The sequence below is a fragment of the Denticeps clupeoides genome, chromosome 5, assembly GCF_900700375.1.
Source record: "Denticeps clupeoides chromosome 5, fDenClu1.1, whole genome shotgun sequence".
Taxonomy (NCBI): domain Eukaryota; kingdom Metazoa; phylum Chordata; class Actinopteri; order Clupeiformes; family Denticipitidae; genus Denticeps; species Denticeps clupeoides.
Window position 1 is genome coordinate 8,806,477 of NC_041711.1, and position 18,352 is coordinate 8,824,828.

Sequence of the window (18,352 nt, forward strand, 5' to 3'; positions counted from 1 at the left end):
TCCTGGTCTGGCGATGTCGGGTGGCGTACTGACCTCTCGCTGCTTCCTGTATTCTCTCTCCGGCGAGGATGTCTCTCTCCTGGCTGATGACCTGTTTCAGTCAACAAGAAACACAGGACATCAACATTAATATATTGTACCAAATTTTAATTGTATTACACTGTAATAAAGGAAACATTAGCAGGCAAATTCTCAACAGTTTGTAAGCGCTTCCATTATGCCTGCAGAGCATCAGGAGTTGGTCTATAGTCTACCGTATACGGTCTACCATGTTGTCCCTTCACAGCATTGTCTTCTGATATCATGGGAAACATCTCTGGGTTCTGCACTTGAGGTTGCATCTGCATATTTTGGATCCTTTGAGCAGTGAACCAGGAGAAGTTAGCAAAGTTAGTTATCTAATTGTACAAAAAGTACTAAAGCATTAAAAAGTACTAAAACATAACCTTCAATTTTTAAGATGGACTAGTGGTGCAGGTTTAAATAGTGTTGGTGGACAAAGTGGACAATGACATTGCAAGTATTAAGCTCTAGTGAGTATTGATTTGTGCATCTATATGATACTAGTTAAGGAGTATACAGTACAGGCCAAAAGTTTGGACACACCTTCTCATTCAATGTGTTTTCTTCATTATCATGACAGTTTACATAAGTAGATTCTCACTGAAGGCATCAAAATTATGTGGAGACCTGGCCTCCACAGTCACCGGACCTGAACCCAGTCATGATGGTTTGGGGTGAGCAGTAGCGCAGAGTGAAGGCGAAGGGGTCAACAAGTGCTAAACACCTCTGGCTGTTGGAAAACCATTTCAGGTGACGACCTCTTGAAGCTCATCGAGAGAATGCCAAGAGTGTGCAAAGCAGTAATCAGAGCAAAGGGCGGTTATTTTGAAGAAACTACAATGTAAAACATGTTTTCAGTTATTTCACCTTTTTTTGTTAAGTACATAACTCCACATGTGTTCATTCATAGTTTTGATGCCTTCAGTGAGAATCTACCAATGTAAATGGTCATGAAAATAAAGAAAGTACATTAAATGAGAAGGTGTGTCCAAACATTTGGCCTGTACTGTAAATACCTGGGCACCAATGTCATCAACAGCAAAACCTTCTTAGGCAGCTCAAATCCTTTGGAGTCAGGAAAGATATTTTACGGACTTTTTACTACTCCTTCATAGAGAGTTTACTACTCCTTCATATCATTCACAATCATCTGCAGGTTCCATTCCAGCGGCACGCAGCACACAAACCGGCTACAGAGCGCTGTCAGCGTGTGCTCTACAATTATTGGACTGACTGACTTAGGGTCATTAAAAACCCCTCACACCCTCTGAATTCTGCCTTTGAGTAGCTCCCCTCCAAATGCCGGCTTCGATGCCCCTGGCTGCAGGACACAGAGAAGGAAGGTCACCTTGGTTCTCAAAGCTGTCCTTCTTTTGATCTCCTGACATCCCTCCAAATCAACTGTAAGATGGGGCGCCGCAGGACCATGCTTTTGTTTTGTTATGCTTTCCTTGATGGTGCGATTTACTCGTTCCACAATCCCAGAGCTTTGTGGTCGGTACGGTATATGAAATGTATGTTTTATGCACAACATCTTACATAGGTCTTTCATTACCTGTCCAGTGAAATGGGTTCCTTGGTCAGATTCAATTTGAATGGGTGTTCCCCAAAGTGGGATGATTTGGTTCGCAAACACTCGTGCCACAGTATTTGCTGAATTGTTGCGAGTAGGAATTGCGAGTAGGCCCACTTTGAGAATTTATCGATGATTATAAGACAATATTGGTATCCCCCCTTGGCACTTGGGAGCGGACCAATGAAGTCTACTTTGAGAGATTCCCAGGGTCCCTTTGGCTGGGCAGGTCTACGGAGGTTAGTGCGACCTGTTTTTCCTTGATTTACTGCTGCACACACCAGACATGAATCACACCATCTCATGACATCGGATGTCATCTGTGTCCACCAAAAATACCTATTAATAAATTGTACCATTATCTCTGCAGATGTGTGGGCATATTCATGGTACATCTTGATAATGGGTTTTTGAAGGGCCTCAGGAACAACATATTTGTCTTCTCTAAGGATGATTCCATCCTGGATGGCGACTAGTTGGTCCTGGACACAAGTTCTCCATTGGAAGTCCATAGATCTTTCTGATATTGTTTTAAATCAATGGGTTGAACCTGTTAAAAACACGTTGCACAAATGCGCATAAAACATCCAAAAATGAATCCAACTGTACAAATCGGCTGACCAAATCTAAACACAGCCCTATAATAACACAATCAAAGTCAAGTTCAGCACAACACAAACCAGCAAATACTAAAGTACTAAAAACCATGACAAATGCTGAAGATGCTGTAACTACCGTAAGCCGCCCTTTAACTTGTGATGAAACAGCTAGACACAAAGAAGCTGTGGGGATCATGCCTAGAAGGGGACCATTCCAACCATATTGGGACAACTTAATGCTGCAAGCCAGCGTCTATAAATTGGAATTAAGAGACGTGTGGCAAGTAATTCTACTCACTATCCCTTCTGAGATAAGACCTAAAATGTCTGAAGGACTACGATCAGGATCCATTCTCGTTAAAGAGGATGGTGAAACAGATGCAGCTGTATATGAATGCTTACGGAAAGCGGTGCTGGAAGTAAGAGGTCCAACACCTACATCATGGGACAAAATTCTCGAAGTTAAGCAAACACCAAATGAATCATTCGAGACATACGCTGAACGCATGTGGGTTTCATTTCAGGAATACTCTGGCCACGACCAAGTAGACCGCGATAATGAAACACTGCTGCAATTTTTAAAAAATAATGCCGGACCTCACGGTCAACAAGCTCTTGACCACGGCGTCAGCCCACCACAGAACACATACTGGTCTCTGATTGAATGGGCATCTGAGAGAACAGAAAACTCTTTCTCTACCCACACAAAAGCACTGTATTCAAACCACTCCAACTTGATAATACCTGGCAGAAAGAGGCATGGCACAATAGATGTTAAAAAATTAACAGTTTCTAATTTATTAACACCGGTAAATAATTATTGCAGTTACATGTGAACATTGTATGTAAAAAGGTACCAATGTTACAGAGAAAACAAAAAGGAGAAGAAAGAGTAAAGAGAAAGAGAGAAGAGAAAAAGACTCGGAAGCCAGAAGGCTTACAATAGAAAAATCCCTGAGCAAGGAAGCCCAGTCCCTTTTCCACATGTGAACAGATCTTTTATACACCTGGCCTACAGGAAGTTGTCACAGACCAATCAGAACCTGTTGTTTCTGACGTCACGCCCCCGGTGCCTCCCATCTGGGGAAGACAAAGAGAATGGGCGGTCCCGATGGCTGACACCTCACACGTTTGGCTCGGGGGCCTCCCATCTGGGGAAGACAAAGTGGGTAGGCGGTCCCGATGGCCGGCAGCTCACACCTTTGGCTCGGGGGAGGCAAATGTTGCACTGCTGTCCCACAAAAGACATGTAAAATGGAGGTGTTGAATCTTCATGCACAACAAAGGCACAGGAATGTTACATTTCTCTTACAGACGGCCGCTATGCAAAACAAAGCATGGTCCTGCGGCGCCCCATCTAACACAACCATTATCACCCCACACACCCCGCACCTTACTGCTTCTGTTATGTACAGTTAATTATCATTGTTCATAGTGCAATATACAGAAATTTGCTATTGTGTGTCATATGTTATGTCTAATGTAACAACTGTTATATGTGTGTGCTGCTCCACTGCGCCTTTTAAATTGCCCCTCGGGGACAAATACATTTACATTTACATTTATGGCATTTGGCAGACGCCCTTATCCAGAGCGACTTACAATGTGCTTTCAAGTTACCATCGATGAAGAGATCAATTCCGGTTCACTAGGACCCCAACTATGAATACATCTATTTAATTCACTCTGCTGTAGATTCTGTACACAAAGTTCGACAACAAGAAAATTACAATTTAATCTAAATATTCTTTAAAGAGGAAGGTCTTGAGCTGTCGTTTGAAGGTGCTCAGTGACTGAGCTGTTCTGACCTCGAGGGGAAGTTCATTCCACCACCGAGGGGCCAAGACGGAGAAGAGTCTAGATGAATGTTTTCCTTTTACCTTCAGAGATGGAGGGACCAGGCGAGCAGTACTGGAGGCTCGGAGTAAACGAGGTGCAGTGCGAGGTGTAATGAGGGCTGTGAGGTAGGATGGTGCTGCTCCATGTTTGGCTTTGTAGGCCAGCACCAGTATTTTGAACCTGATGCGTGCAGCTACTGGGAGCCAGTGGAGGGAACGTAGCAGAGGGGTGGTATGGGAGAATTTGGGACGGTTGAAGATCAGTCGTGCTGCTGCATTTTGTATGAGTTGTAGAGGTCGGATGGTACATAGTGGTAGACCAGCTAGAAGGGAGTTGCAGTAGTCCAGTCGTGAGATTACTAGGGACTGAACCAGTAGTTGGGTGGCCTGGGTTGACAGATAAGGGCGGATTCGTCTGATATTGTAGAGAAGGAATCTACATAAGCGGGAAAGATTGCTGATGTGAGTTGAGAAGGAGAGTTGGTTGTCTATTGTTACTCCAAGGTTGCGGGCTGTTGCAGAAGGAGAGAGCTGCGAGTTGTCCAGGTAAATAGCAAGATCCTGATGTGGTGAAGAATCTGCTGGAATGAATATTAGTTCAGTTTTGGTGGGATTGAGTTGGAGGTGATGGGCTGCCATCCAAGACGAGATGTCTGTTAGACATGCAGAGATTTTGGAAGCAGCATGAAGATCAGAGGGAGGAAAGGAGAAGAGGAGTTGTGTGTCATCAGCATAGCAGTGGTAGGATAATCCATGTGAGGAAATGACCTCACCAAGTGATCTCATGTAGAGGGAGAAAAGGAGAGGACCTAGCACTGAGCCTTGAGGGACACCAGTGGAGAGTCTACGTGAGGTAGAGGTGGATCCTTTCCAAGTCACTTGGTAAGATCGCTCATCAAGGTAGGAAGCAAACCACTGCCATGCTGAGCCCCGAATTCCAAGCCTCTTCAGGATTGACAAGAGAGTCTTGTGGTTAACGGTGTCAAATGCAGCAGATAGGTCGAGGAGAATAAGAACTGATGACAGTTTTGCCAATCTGGCTGCATGTAGCTGCTCGGTAACCGCCAAAAGGGCAGTCTCGGTGGAATGAGCTGTTCTGAAGCCAGACTGGTTAGGATCCAGGAGGTTGTTCTGTGATAAATGGAGTGATAGCTGGTTGTAGACACAGCGCTCAAGGATTTTGGATAGAAATGAGAGGAGGGAAACTGGTCTGTAATTGTTAATGTCTGTAGGGTCAGCAGTGGGTTTCTTTAGGATTGGAAGAATAAAGTTCTTCGAACTGCGTTCAATGTGCAAATCAATGTCTGTTTTACACTTTATTCATAAAAGCTGCACTAAGGTCATGCCTTTGTAGGTGGCGTCCATAATCATCATGGGATGTGGATGTTCTTTAAGTAGTTGTTTTTGACAGAGTGTCTGTACTACAGTAATCAGCGGTTGGTCATCACTTAATGGCTGATTAAAACAAATGTTTGCTTTACTCTGATGTGCATAGTATCTCCACTCGGATACGGTCTTTTACATCAGGAAAAATAAGAGCATTCATGCTCTTCTTGATCATCCTAATATCCTCTGGTGTAACATAGTATCGACGATTGCATCTATCTGTATCAATCTTTCTGAGACCGATAGTCCTTGTTCAAGCCACATGTCAATAAATGCCAGTAGTTCTGGGTCAACACGTTTTTTTATACCCTCTTCTTTAATGCTGATATTATGTCTAATGTGTTTCAGCATTTTGTGCACAATGGCACCTGTAAATCCAGCATCCTACATTATACTGAAATACACATAGACCCTGGTTTTGTTTGGTTCTCAATTGCTACGTCCTGTTGCTGTGTTTGATCTCTCACATGCGCAATAGTAATAATTTGTGCCAAGACAGACATGAGATTTAAAATAGCTTGATATAGGAATGCACAAAATCCTCCTCCTCCTCAAAAACAACAACTGCTTGGATGACCTCAGGATCTTTAACCTTCTTCATTCGAGGGCAATAATGTTACAGTATTAACAGTATTAAACTAATCTACATTACTAATAGTAACTGCTTGCAACACAGTCTTTCCCAGACTTTAAAAACTCCACAACACTAATAAGAGATCATAATAATGTAAAAAAAAAAAAAAGCCATTTCAAATACCAAACCTGACCTGAAGTGATGGCTGCTGGCAAAATGAAAAATATAATCAGCTAGCTCTGATTGTCAAAAGTGGTTATAAAATACGCAAATATGAGTTATGCATCACATGCAATCAGAATTTCATCAGAATCTTTATGGTTGGTTAATTACTAATGCTAGCTAATATCTAATGCTAATCTGCTTTAATCAAAAAAAGGAGGAACGTGGCTGGATCCTTTTTATGGATTCCCATTATTTCCAAATGTACGATTAGCAAATGTCCAATCTGAGCTTCAGATAATAACTCTTTAACTTTCTTCCAGTCTTCTATACCAAAATATGTAATGATTTAATGACAGCATTATTAAAACTATATACATTTATATTTTGCGACATTACACACTCACCGGCCACTTTATTAGGTGCGCCTTGCCAGCACCACGTTGGACCATTTTGCATTCTGTAGTGAAATTTTTTCACTCAGCAGCAGTTTCTTTCTACAGATTTATTGAGACATATTTTATTTCACATTCTTGTGTGTTTGTGGCAGTTATTATGTAATCAATTTTTTTTCAGAAATCAATGAAGTTTTCTGATTCTGAAGTGTCTTAATTCTCAAAGCATAGATCCAACAAGATGACAGAAACATTCCTTACAAATTTGGGTTCAAATTGACGTGATAGCATCATGCATTTGCTACAGATTTTATGGCTGCACATCCATGATTCGAATCTCTCGTCACACCACATCAGAAAGATGTCAAATTGGATTGAGATCTGGTGATTGTGGAGGCCACTGCAGTGCTGTCAACTCACTGTCATGATCAGAAAACCAGTTTAATTTGGATGGTTTTAAGCACAAATATTCAAATAGAAGTTCAATGGCCAATTGACAATGCAATTTTCATTAGTGCATGTAAACTGATGTAATCCTTAGATCATTTCAAGTATTTTGCTGCTGTTGCCCTGAGCATGGTTTCTTTCAGGCATCCAGCACGAGATTTGATTCCTCACCAGTGTCATGCTCTCTGTAGGAAAAACTGTGACAATTTCTCAGAGGAATTAGCTGACTGTTGTAAACATCATGTAGTTACACCACCACTCACTACTACAGCCCACCTCAATCTGATGTGTATTCAACCAAGAGCAAATACCACTTTTGGGTCTAGATGCCCTTAGTCATTCCACAACATGGAAAATTTCCTGGTTGGTGGTATAGTGGTGAGCATAGCTGCCTTCCAAGCAGTTGACCCGAGTTCGATTCCCAGCCAACGCAGTCCTTCTTTTTTATCCTGCTTTTATGCCGTGGAACTTTTTAAGCCAAATTCAGACTAAGTTCACGTCTTCACCTCATGCGTTCTGTAACACATCCGGATCTAAAATGAGCTGTTGAATGGTAGTCTGGCCGAGCAGTCTAAGGCGCAGTCTCTCTGGAGGTGTGTGTAGCCGAGGGTGTTAGTAGCCTAGTGGGTAAAACACTCGCCTATGAACCAGAAGACCCAGGTTCAAATCCCACCTACTACCATTGTGTCCCTGAGCAAGACACTTAACCCTAAGTTGCTCTAGGGGGGGACTGTCCCTGTAATTACTGATTGCAAGTCGCTCTGGATAAGGGCGTCTGATAAATGCTGTAAATGTAAATGTGTGTTCAAATCCCACCGCTGCCATTACATTTTAAAGTACAAGTAGCTAATTGTAGTGCTTTTTTCATCAAGCAGCCTTGATAAACACACAACACCCACAGCACACAGTTGAAGGTGCTCAACTCACAATCAATAACATTAATGCTCTATCTTTTTACAAATCCCACAATGGCCATTATGATTAAAACAGCAGTGAAAGTTATAAATTCGTTTTTGTTTGTTTAAATTCTGTAAAGTTCATGCTCTGTCATGTCACACACACTTTTTTAATCTGGCCATGCATTGCTGCTGTTGCCCTGAGCATGGTATCTTTCAGAAAAACTGTGACAATTGCTCAGAAGAATTACCACTTTTGGGTCTAGATGCCCTTGGTCATTCCACAACATGGAACACTTCCTGGTTGGTTGTATAGTGGTGAGCATAGCTGCCTTCCAAGCAGTTGACCCGAGTTCGATTCCCAGCCAACGCAGTCCTTCTTTTTTATCCTGCTTTTATGCCGTGGAACTTTTTAAGCCAAATTCAGACTAAGTTCACGTCTTCACCTCATGCGTTCTGTAACACATCCGGATCTAAAATGAGCTGTTGAATGGTAGTCTGGCCGAGCAGTCTAAGGCGCAGTCTCTCTGGAGGTGTGTGTAGCCGAGGGTGTTAGTAGCCTAGTGGGTAAAACACTCGCCTATGAACCAGAAGACCCAGGTTCAAATCCCACCTACTACCATTGTGTCCCTGAGCAAGACACTTAACCCTAAGTTGCTCTAGGGGGGGACTGTCCCTGTAATTACTGATTGCAAGTCGCTCTGGATAAGGGCGTCTGATAAATGCTGTAAATGTAAATGTGTGTTCAAATCCCACCGCTGCCATTACATTTTAAAGTACAAGTAGCTAATTGTAGTGCTTTTTTCATCAAGCAGCCTTGATAAACACACAACACCCACAGCACACAGTTGAAGGTGCTCAACTCACAATCAATAACATTAATGCTCTATCTTTTTACAAATCCCACAATGGCCATTATGATTAAAACAGCAGTGAAAGTTATAAATTCGTTTTTGTTTGTTTAAATTCTGTAAAGTTCATGCTCTGTCATGTCACACACACTTTTTTAATCTGGCCATGCATTGCTGCTGTTGCCCTGAGCATGGTATCTTTCAGAAAAACTGTGACAATTGCTCAGAAGAATTACCACTTTTGGGTCTAGATGCCCTTGGTCATTCCACAACATGGAACACTTCCTGGTTGGTTGTATAGTGGTGAGCATACCTGCTTTCCAAGCAGTTGACCTGGTTCGATTCTTGGTCCAGGTATTTATACTAGTTCTACTGGCTTTCTGTGGATAGAGGTGGTAACTACTGCAGCCAGGTTTCTCTGCCTGTTGGTGAGAGAATCCTTGGTTTTCTGACGTTCATTTCCAGACATGAGGTGTCACACCAGTCCACAAACTCCTGCAGAAGCGGACCATGGTTGTGTGAGGGGCCTGACAGCAGAGACTGGAGGACTGTGTTGTCAGTGTCCTTCACCAGGTGTCTGTGCCTGTACTCATCTGTGTATAAGATGAAGAGCAAAGGACACAACCTTGTGGTGACCAGGTGGAGGTATAACGGAGGTCAGAGAGAGTTTTGTTAACCAGTACTCTCTGTGATCTGTTGGTCAGAAAGTCCAATATCCACAGGATTGTCTGGTTGTCTAGATGAAAGTTGGAGGAAAGTTTATTAAGTCAGGATGTGGGGTTGCAGGGTGTTGAAAGTTGAGGACAAGTCAGCAAATAAGAGTCTTGGTGAAGAAATACATGTATGTATACAAAGAAATTAGATCATCTTTAGTCATGTAGACAGTTTTTAAGAAATGTATTAATTTCTGTTTTTTTATATAGATGCACAAATCAATACGGATTGCAGGATCCTCACTAGAGCTTAATATTTGCAATGTCATTGTTCACTGTGTCCACCAGCACTATTTAAACCTGCACCACTAGTCCTTAAAAATCTTCAAAAACTCACCCAATCAGTTCCACAGCACCAAGTGCACACAGTGAAATGTGGTCTCTGCATTTAACACATCCCCTGAGGGAGCAGTGGGCAGTTATGACAGGTGCCCGAGGAGCAGTGTGTGGGGACGGTGCTGTTATCCAATCCCCTCCACTTTAAGTACAGGCCTTAGGAACACGGCCTGGACACAATTAACAGAATTTAAAAGTACAGTCACATGCTCACAATTGGCTAATGTGTATCCTACACAGCAATTTCAGTTTTATTTTAAGTTTGACATATATAAATTCTTTTAGTGGTATTTTATGTTACACACTAGGAGATTTTAAAAAGATAATTAATGTTTGAGACTCATCTAAAGACAGGTTGATTTAATCAGAATGTTCAGAAGAGAAAAAAAAGTGATACATCACGCTATATAGTTTAAAAGTGAGCATGTGAATGTCCATTAAGTGTGAACACTAGATCAACAGAACATGATCTAGGATGCACTTAATCTGGAACACCGAACAGGTTCCAGCATTTATCAGACGGCTTTATCCAGAGCGCCTTTTAGTCAGTAGTGACAGGAAAAGTCTCCCTGGACTGTCCCAGGGTTAAGTATTGTTAGTATTCCGTATTGACTTTAAGATTGACTAAGTCATCACTAACTCATTCTTCTCTTTTCTCTATCCTTCACCATCCAATCCACTGTGGAGGACAGAGGATGAAGGTGGACGCTGTAATACAGCTGAACCTAGATGTGACATAGTCACCGAATGCCACATGTCACATGCAACGTAATATGTGGAGGTTTGTGATTTGCTTCTTTAACTGCTATAATTGATCTATGCGACGATTTAAGGCCAAATGCGTTAAGCCCTTTGTGCACTGGGCCAGTAATATTTACTTCTGCCTGTTTTAACTTGTTTAATTTAAATACAATTATGTTCATTTTTGCTCATCATCTAACCGTTGGTTGTACACATGGTGAAAGACAATAGCAGCGTAAAAGAATTTCACAGATACAGAGGACAGTATGAATCTTTGCTAAAGTTAAACCACGCTAGATGAGGGAATAGCCTCATGTAATGCATATGAACAGGAAGTTTTTTTTTTAATTGCACATTAAACATTTAGACATTAGATAAGCAGCCATTCTGAAAACAGACTCCACAGGGAGTTGAACCCCGCCCTGATCCTGAAGGTCAAGAGTGCCTCCACTGGAGCCTTTTTTTTGGGGCTTTTTTTTGCTACTACTGTAAATTATTAAACTGTTAAAGGAACTACAGGTAAAATTTGTGTCCAATTCATCTCCAATTGGCCTAGTTGTTTTGTGGGGAAACCGGAGAACCCGGAGAAAACCCACGCTGACACGGGGAGATACATGCACATTTGCAAATCTCCACACAGAAGGGACCGAAAGTCAGATCTTCTTGCTGTGAGACAAGGTGCTAACCACAATGTCACCGTGCTGCCGTCACTAAATACTTACCTTCATACTTACCTTCATACTTACCTTTACTAGTGATCACTATTGGTGCTGCTTGTGCTACTAATAGTGGTACTAGTATGGTGGAGGGAGGAGGCACATCTTGAAATCCATGTCCCAGATGACAGGAATGGCGCTCAGCTCCTCCAAAAAGTCATCCAGACTGGCTTCCTGGTGGGGTCCCTGTGGACTGTCTGCTGCTGGGTCGCTGGTCATCATTTCCTCCTCCATCTGATCCTGAAGAATCCAGCGCTCCTCAAGCTCCATGGATGATGTGCTAGTGGAGGGCTGATGAGCGCTGGTGACGGAGGTGACAGGGACCACGCCGGGCAGAGGGGTGGCAGGACCATCCTGTACCTGCGGCCTGCTCCATGGAAGCAGGATGCCCTTCTCCACAGCCAGGTCCCAGATTCCAGGAACAGAACTCAGCACGTCTTCCGGAAAAACAATCTCCTGATTGGCTTCCTGCTGGGGTGGCTTTGGAGTTACCTGCAGCTGCTGCATACAGGGAATGCTCCACAGCAGAGTTGGAGGGGAGTTAGTGTCCCTCACACATGCCCACGGTATACCTGAGAAGCACAGTGATATGAATACATTGAGATTTTTGGTGATAATTTATATATGTTTACTGGATACAAAAATACAGGATTTACAGTGAGCTGCACCTGTGGTTTGTATTTCTTATTGATCCTGAGTTATAAATATGAGGAAATCAGTAGAATAGTCAAGAGAAAACACAGTGTTATGTGGAGTTTCTTAATGTCCTTACCAGTGTGAAGCATGTGAGCTTTTATTTTTGGCAGGATCCTGCGCGGTGGCCTCCTGGTGACCGGTGGTTCCTTGGTCTTCCGAGGGCGACCCATCCTTCACCTGGAACAATCTCTCTCTCTGTGTCCTTAAAAGAAACTGTGCAGGTAATAAATAATGCTAATCTAAAGTTATACTAAGCTAAGTTTTGCTACGCTAAGTTATGCTAAGCTAATCTCTCAACCAGAGGCTAAAAGGAAAAAAAACTACTAACTATATTAAGTTAATTTTAGCCTAAACAGTAACACTAATCAATAACAACGCTAAAACAGTAAAAGAAGTTAGCCTTTAAAAAGGCTTTTGGGGTAAAAATTCTATTTGTTGTCTAAAGAAAGCAGGAGTAATGAAATTACAACTGGCTCATCCGGTGTTGCCTAGCAACTGTATGTTGTAAACATATCTTCACGTGTAATAGCACTGAGCAGCCAATCAGGAGCCACACATTTAAGCAGAAACATTTTATTTATTCACATTTGCACAATTACACATCAGAACTGAAAATGTATATCTTTTGTGCAAACAAATGTTAAACATGTTCAAATAAATGAAATAAATCTTTAGTCACTCAATGTTATTTAGTTTATTTAGTTTTACTGTGAACTAAAACATAGATTCATGGATTGAAATATCTATTTTAAAATATCTACTCAAAACTTTAAGCATTTTTAATTGCAATGACTTCTTATGTCCACTAGATGTCCAAAGACCTTTCTCTCTCACTCCGCTGTGGTCCCATTGAACAAAGCACCGTCCTCACACACTGCTCCGTACACAGTCATCGTGTGCTGTGCTGCGTTTCACAATGACCTTCACTTTCAAACACTCATATGGTAGTACCTTAAAAGGTCTTAAGTATTCAGATATCTCTGCACGTCCCAGAAGGCACCACCCTGTACGCCTCCCTGAGACGCTGAACATTTTGCTTGAGTGCCTGTCCAACTTACAATTTCTATGCTGCTTGTAATACACTTTTTCATTTGTATAGATGTTTTGTGGACACCCTGTATAAATGTAATAGAGAACTTGCATGTTTTGTCAAAAAGAAAACTTCACAACAATTCAGATCATTTATATTCATTAATGAATTATGCTCCCCACTAATGATGTATGACATTGAGAATATGGAGGATGTTCTGAGAGATAACAGTTCAACCGGGAGTCCTTTGATGATCCGAAGTCCTACACAGGGCTCCTTAATGCTGGCACTGGATATAGCCTGTACTTGATGCTTCTGCATACAGTCCTGGGTCAGATTTGATAGGTGGTCATGTGAAATTTGTTTTCTGAAAAAATTTCAGACAAAATGCAGGTTAGGTGAACATTTAATTCATATGGTAATTTAATATCAAGTGAAACATCAGAGCAGAAAATCTCCAAATTCCTCTCATTACCTTGCGGGTTTGTATGTAAAGGGAATCTATTTTTAGTGTGTGTGTGTGTGTGTGTGGGATGCGGGACATCGTGGGGTAGATGTGCAGCAGCGGGGGGTAAAAAGTGCTGCTCTCTCACTTTCAGTTGGGCTTGAGTTGTAAAAGTTGTCTGTTGGCTGCGGACCTCAAGACGACTGAAGCGTCCCCTCTTTTTCATCCTGACGCCACAATAAAACTATAAAGTAACATGCAGAACTTACATGTCACTGAATGCTACTACATTGAAGTTTAAGTTAAGCTTTATTCTCATTTCAGCTATATACATTATTCTGCCTTGTGCAGGCAGTAAGTTGGCCTATAGCTCCCTCAAGTGGCTGTCTTGTAATATTATTTTTGGTTACTCTGAAAACGGGAGACTAAGAATCCAGATGGCGGAACATAGTGCCGAAGCATTCCCGTATTGAGCAAGAATGTTGTTGCTTTGGACAAGATTTGTCTGTAAGTATTGGTTGTGACGAGATAAGCACTTTCTTTTTGTTTTGTGTTTACGATATAAGTATTTGTATATTAGTAGCGTTAGAAATGTGTATTTTGTGTTAGTTTGCTGTGCGCATGTAACGAGCTAATTTGCTATGTTATTTAGCTGATCGTCACATTTGTATTTTTTCAGTTTTACGATGGTCATAGAGAAGGCAATGGTCAGAGGCCATTCTTCAATAAATCAGCACAGAAAAGCAAATACAAGTCTGTTTATTGGAGCATCGTTATCTCGCTGTCTAGCTGGTGGAGACTAGAAAACCCAGAGCGAGGGCAGCATATACATGTTAGACAGTACATAGTGAAATAACGTTTCTCCGGAACCTGGTGCTACATGTAACATTTGAACGATTAGACAAAGTTACATACTGATATTGGTTGATTATTGAAATTCTGTAAATAGGGGGAGGCAGATTTAGGGGATCATCGCTGTAAACGCTGAAGAGTTTTAACATCAACTCAGCATCATCTGGACTGTACCTGTGTCGAGGGAGGAGGTCCATGATGTAGTTCTGATAGGGACACAATGCTAGTAAGTGGGATTTGAACCTGGGTCTTCTGGTTTATAGGTGAGTGTGTTACCCTCTAGGCTACTACCACCTACCATGTTACAGTGACCAAATCAGCTACGTTCAGGACCTCACGATCTTCTCTACGGATCTTCTCTATATACCATGCTTTATGGTAGAGTGGCCCGACAAAAGCCTCTCCTCAGTGCAAGACACATGAAATCCTGAAATCCTGCAGCAACAAAAGAGGAAAGGGAATGGACCTGGACCTGGTATTCATTCGTCCCTCTCCACCTACCGACCTTTCTTTCACTCCTCTTCACATCACTGACCACCACATTCTGTCCTTCACCCTCACTTTACTTATCGGATCCAAGACTGACCACTATCAATCACTCATTTGATGCAACCTTCACTAGGTCTCAGTATCTTCTAGCATCTCTAGCATCCAAACATATTCATAATGCATCATTTTTCTTTTGCAGTATGATGAGAGCTCACCCAATCAGTCAGTTCATCAATCTTCTCGATAACGTTCCATGTATGCATGCAGGCATGCACTACTGGCTGCCCACTGCTCACCAAGGGTGATGGTTAAAAGCAGAGGACACATTTTGTTGTGGCACCATGTGCTGTGCTGTGGTTTCACAATGACGTCACTTCACACAAAAAAAGTGTCAACCTGAAATTGAACAAATAAATGTGAATTGGCTGAAAGTCACTGACATTCATATTAGATGTGTTGTCTGAGGATGGACTGAGTCCTGACCCAAGAAAAACATGAGCCATAGCTGATATGGAGAGACCACAATGCAAAGAGGATGTGAGGCGTGAGGCATGAGGGATGGTGATCTACATGGCAAAGTTCATCCCTAGATTGTCCAGCATATAAGCGACGCTCAGGATGTTGCTGGAACAGAAAAAAGAGCAGCAAGAGAGTCGTTTCCAGATAATGAAGAAGATCCTAATTTCAATTTAGGTGTAAAAAGGGGTGCGGCAAACAGTCTGATCTGGAATTTGTTCCTTTATGTCATCATTGAATTTGCTCTCTGAAAATGAGCACAATGTATTTTTAGTTACTTCATGCAAGAGGCTGTAAAAACAATCATTTATTTCAAGTAAAAAAAATAGAATTTCTATTTCTCATTGTGATTGGTGAATGGTGTGATGATGTCATTTCCACTAATGCCCCTTTAATTTCTATAGGCCGCTCTCCTACTCGTCCCACCTCTCTCCTCCTCATTAGCATTTGAAAGTTACAGACATTGAAACTGCGCGTCCTTGGGAATTTCATTGTGGGACTGGATCAAAGTGGCTGTAATTCTGCACCAAGGCTGAATTTCAGAAAGAGACTTCAGATACAGTATTAGGGTACACTAACACCGATATAAAATAAACAACAATCACTCAATAATCACTCAGCATTTTCAGAAAGTAGGTGAGAGTAGGCCGAGTCACCCGAAAAAGGGCAAAAACATTACCGTAACACAGCATTTTCGGTATGTACTCTCTGTTTAAGAATTTATTATTAAAGAAAGATTATTCATATATTTTTCAGTTATATATTTTTTATGTTTTCTCCCTGTACTTGATGTTCTTTGTTGAATTGCTGAGTACAGTATTGTTTATTTCAAATCAGTTACATAATGAAATTGCTAAATAAATACATTTTTTACTTTACTTATATTTTCTACACCACGTCTCTGCCAAGCGGTGATGGGATACTGCAGGATGCGGCATCCATAGGGTGAAAACACGTCTACCCTGCAGAAAGTGCCAGGTGCCACACATCCAAAAAAAATGCCATGATGCACCATAATGTGTATACAGTTCATTTATTCCAGAGATTGGAATTGAAAATAGTTATATTCATGTTTTCATTTTAATATTACATTTGATTGAAATTTGATTTTCAAAACTGTCCCAGAACAGCTGTAATTAGTTGAAATGAATACTTATAGTCACAAGTAAGTTAAATAGTTTTCTCTGTTTAATGTCCATTAAAAAAAGGGTCCCAGAGCTCATCAATCAGCAACACTTCTGTCTTCCAGTTGTATTTTATACAGGTAAGGAGCCTGAGTCCTTTGATAAAGCAAATTGTCAGTGATACTTTAGTGTGGGTACTGTATGTTTTTTTTGTGCGATCCCATGCGGCAGATCTTACAAAAACATGGGAATGTAAGCTCACTGTCGTCCAGAATGAAAAAACTGCATCTTTAAGGTTACTCCATTTAAACTGCAGTCCACCTTCACTGACCCCACCGCTGCCAGCGCACTCCGAGTTTCTTCATTTTGCTCCACATTTGCGGAAGAGAGGAGGGAAAGAATGCAGCCTGAATTGGGGACGGCGCAGCATGACATACCGCTGATCTGCACGAGGACAGACAAGAGTGGAGGAACTGATTGGGTGAGTCCAAGATTCGGACCAGTGCACCTCTTTCCTGGTCTGGCGATGTCGGCGATATCAACATTAATATATTGTACCAAATTTAATTGTATTACACTGTAATAAAGTAAACATTAGCAGGCAAATTCTCAACAGTTTGTAAACGCTTCCATTATGCCTGCAGAGCATCAGGAGTTGGTCTATAGTCTACCGTATATGGTCTACCATGTTGTCCCTTCACAGCATTGTCTTCTGATATCATGGGAAACGTCTCTGGGTTCTGCACTTGAGGTTGCATCTGCATATTTTGGATACTTTGAGAAGTGAACCAGAAGAAGTTAGCAAAGTTAGTTATCTAATTGTACATTGCTGTTAAAAAGTACTAAAACATAACCTTCAATTTTTAAGATGGACTAGTGGTGCAGGTTTAAATAGTGTTGGTGGACAAAGTGGACAATGACATTGCAAGTATTAAGCTCTAGTGAGTATTGATTTGTGCATCTATATGAATAACCAGAAATTAATAAATTAATATGTTACAAATACATTTATATCTGAAAAACTGTCTACATGACTAACGATGATCTAATTTCTTTGTATACAGAAATTTATTCCTTCACTAAGATTCTTATTTGTTGACTTGTCCTCAGCTTTCGACACCCTGCAACCCCACATCCTGGCTAATAAACTTTCCTCCAACTTTCATCCGGACAACCAGACAATCCTGTGGATATTGGACTTTCTGATCAACAGATCACAGAGAGTACTGGTTAACAAAACTCTATTTGACCTCTGTTATACCTCCACCTGGTCACCACAAGGCTGCGTGCTCTCTCCTCTGCTCTTCATCTTATATACAGATGACTGCAGGCACAGAAACCTCCTTCAGTCTCTGCTGTCAGGCCCCTCACACAACCATGGTCCGCTTCTGCAGGAGTTTGTGGACTGGTGTGACACCTCATGTCTGGAACTGAACATCAGACAACCAAGGAGATGGTGGTGACCTTCACCAGCAAGCAGACCTGGCTGCAGCAGTTACAACCTCCATCCACGGGAAGCCAGCAGAACTAGTTAAGGAGTATACATTACAGGCCAAAAGTTTGGACACACCTTCTCATTCAATGTGTTTTCTTTATTTTTAAGACCATTTACTTTGGTAAATTCTCACTGAAGGCATCAAAATTATGAATGAACACATAAAAAAAAAAAAAAAAAAAGTGGAGACCTGGCCTCCACAGTCACCGGACCTGAGCCCAGTCGAGATGTTTTGGGGTGAGCAGGAGCGCAGAGTGAAGGCAAAGGGGCCAACAAGTGCTAAACACCTCTGGGAACTCCTTCAAGACTGTTGGAAAACCATTTCAGGTGACGACATCTCGAAGCTCATCGAGAGAATGCAAAGCAAAACCTTCTTAGGCAGCTCAAATCCTTTGGAGTCAGGAAAGATATTTTT

At 41.7% G+C, this 18,352-nt stretch overlaps 1 long non-coding RNA gene across 1 annotated transcript; it reads left to right on the forward strand.

Moving 5' to 3' along the window:
• The first annotated feature begins 15,597 nt into the window (after positions 1-15,597).
• On the forward strand, positions 15,598-18,106 carry LOC114789731 (uncharacterized). Its single transcript, XR_003749713.1, has 4 exons — positions 15,598-16,296; positions 16,527-16,582; positions 16,759-16,923; positions 17,553-18,106. It is a non-coding gene; the product is annotated as an uncharacterized LOC114789731 (long non-coding RNA).
• Positions 18,107-18,352: the final 246 nt, after the last annotated feature.